At 35.6% G+C, this 3214-nt stretch overlaps 1 long non-coding RNA gene across 1 annotated transcript; it reads right to left on the bottom strand.

Moving 5' to 3' along the window:
* Positions 1 to 1584: 1584 nt before the first annotated feature.
* LOC123665949 lies at positions 1585 to 1899 on the bottom strand. Its single transcript, XR_006745132.1, has 2 exons — positions 1766 to 1899; positions 1585 to 1669 (listed from the first exon to the last, which is right to left on the bottom strand). It is a non-coding gene; the product is annotated as an uncharacterized LOC123665949 (long non-coding RNA).
* Positions 1900 to 3214: the final 1315 nt, after the last annotated feature.

The raw sequence follows: 3214 nt of genomic DNA on the forward strand, positions 1-3214 counted from the left end.
ATCAGAGTGCAATTAATTGTGGGTGAGTCATTGTAGTTTCTTATGGTATAAGCTTTGCTTTAGTGTAAGTTGATTTTGTGAGTTTTTGAAAAAGAAGATTAAGATTCTGTAGGATTTTTTTTACTCTCTCTCTTGTGTCTCGTGTTAGGAGTTGTGGGTGACTCTCTAACCCAACAAACAATTTTCTAACACGTAGCATTGTTTACTGGTGTAATCTGCTTACAGGTATAATATAAAGTTAGTTTAGAACTGTTCATCGTCATCATCATTACAGCCTATACAGTCCACTGCTGGACATGCCCTCCACAAGTTTACGCCAAAAATAGCGTAAACTCATGTGTTTTGCCCATAGTCACCACGCTGGGCAGGCGGGTTGGTAACCGCAGGGCTGGCTTTGTCGCACCGAAAACGCTGCTGCCCGTCTTCGGCCTGTGTATTTCAAAGCCAGCAGTTGGATGGTTATCCCACCACCGGTCGGCTTTTTAAGTTCCGAGGTGGTAGCGGAACTGTGTTATCCCTTAGTCGCCTCTTACGACACCCACGGGAAGAGAGGGCTTGCCACCCGACACATTGACGGAAAAAGTTGCCCGGCTATTTCGGAATACAATGTGCCGTTGACAAAGAAAATAGTGATATAACTTTAGGGCTAGGACCAAATACAAATTTTAAGCAGGTAGGAAAAAAAAAGATTTAAATAATAAACCAACTAGATATTCAACATTAAGGTAGTTTTATTTCCATTTTTTTTACACTTACCCTCATGTAACAAAATATAATAAATAAGCCTACCTAGCTAACCCCAAAACCATCACTTCAGAAATTACAATTTACACAAATACTAAGGTTGCTCAGTCGTAGAGAGAAGGTTCTTAATATATTTACTACATTAAAAAAAAAAATACGTGATGAGTATAATTGCTTAACGAGTATAATGAGCTTAACGAGTATACCACCAGAAATCAAATAACCTTGTAAATAAGCATAGATCAACTAAATAATGAGAAAGTCTGTACCTCTTCTGCTTTAATTCATACCAATTACTTGAATTGTCAATTTGCTCTGGACATCCACCGGGTGTTAAGGTTTCAACAGGAAGTTTCGATGAGCAGGATCTCCAGCCCAAAGGTTCCACTTCAATACGGACAGATGTTTCATTGCTCTGGTGATCCACGGTAGACTCAGCTTTCAAAATATTGAAAAGATACCTTTTGGTGTTTTATTTAAATTCCAAATTCAAATATCCAGTCCTCGATGATTGAAGTTTAACGAAAATGACAGAATGAAATCGAAATATAATTTTAAGTTTGAGTTCTGTTTGTAACTCATTTAAGTTCCATCTAAATTTCAAATTATAAATTTTTCATATTTAAATTTTTCCTACATCATGGTAACGCAAGTGTATTTTCTTCTAAAGTCATATTTCTATTAATTAGTTACGTAATATAATAAAATAAAACAATAAAATACTAAGGAAATATAAAAATGAAAGAATGAAAAAACCCTGAAACAAAGAAAACACGTTGTCAAAATGGCGGAATCGAACCGATGCAAAATTTAAAAGAATGGTTTGAAATCTTACCAGAGTAGATTGCATATGTGTAATCTCTCGTTCCCACCATCCCCGAAATCAGATAAAAATATCTATTTCAAAATGAACAAAATAAGGAAGCTGTAACAAAAGTAAATTACGAGTTAATATGACACCTAAAGGTTATCACAAACACAAAGGAAAAGAGGTCCCACCAAAATATCGAAATTAACTCACCATTATTGTTGAGATAAATAAAATTATTATTCTCTACTTCAGAGACATAATTTTCAATATGCAGGCGAACCTGGCCAACAAAACACGAAAACGTGAAATCTTTCCCTCGCCGTTCCCAATCATCGTCGAAGCGAAAGTCCTTTAATCTGGCAGTGTTGCCACTCAAAATCAAAAATTTATCCAATACAGCAAACCGAAATAAATCTATATATTTTATTTTTTTTTTAATATTATTTATAAAAACAATTTAGACAAAAATCCTAAGCAATTAAATAAATATTTAAATATGAAACAATGTAAAAACAAAACCGTGCAAATACATAGCAACTCTCCAAGCACGCCATCTAGTGAGCCCGCAAGCTTCGCTAGATAAACCTCAATACCAGGATCAACAGTAATACCGCGGCTATAACTAGATGTCGCTATGCACCACAATTTTACTACGTTACAATACCCCCCCCCTTACGAAAAGGTTCACCGGGTGAACCACGCTGCCCTCAGCGTTTCAGACCTGAACTAAAGAAATCCCAACTAAACTATCCGGAACAATTAAAAAAAAATGCAAACACTAACGTATACTATATATACAGCAAAAGAAAAAAAAACAATAATATTGCGGTGTATTAAAATGTGCTTAAGTGAGAGCACCTTGACATCACCTCCCAGCTCATTGTTAAATGCAATGAAGCTAACTCCACGGTGACTCACTCCTTGCTGCCAACCGCCGGAACACAATTGTCAAAAGACAATGTTTGAAATCTCATCATGTGTAGTAGTGCGCCCTTCCTAGCGACTAATCACGAGAAAATGCAAAAGTTTCTACTATTTATTAGACTTGGTACTAAATAAGAAGTAGTAGTTTTCCTGGAACTGAACATAACAAAGACCTGAAATCAGAATCTTGAAATAAAATTCAATAACCCAGGAACTAAACAAAACGGAAAATACACGGAAAAATCCAAAAAAATAAAAAAAAATACAATGTATCAATCAGCCAAAATCTTAAGACAGTAAATATCAGCATCACAAGTTATTTACTCCCTTTTGCTAGTCTTCCACGAACACTCAAATCTCAAGCATCCTAACCTTACTTACATCAACTTCATCAATCCCTATTCAAACCATGGTAATGTAACTGCTAACTCAGTACATCACTACACACTCAAAAAAAACTAATTGAATATAGTCGAAACTTAAATATCCAAACAGTAAAGACCACAAAAATGAAATGCTAAATATTTACCTCTTAAAATCCTTAATATGCCAAGTACCTATAGGATGGTTGTCAGCAACTCTAACCAACTCATACACTAGAGGTGACAAAACTTTTACTACCCTGCACTTTTCATATTTAGGAGCCAACTTGGCTGTAAAAAATTTCTCAGCATCGCTTTGTGTATACGTCTTTTTCCACACAATATCGCCTACCGCATAACGTGCTGGTCTGCG

Source organism: Melitaea cinxia, chromosome 25, assembly GCF_905220565.1.
Source record: "Melitaea cinxia chromosome 25, ilMelCinx1.1, whole genome shotgun sequence".
Taxonomy (NCBI): domain Eukaryota; kingdom Metazoa; phylum Arthropoda; class Insecta; order Lepidoptera; family Nymphalidae; genus Melitaea; species Melitaea cinxia.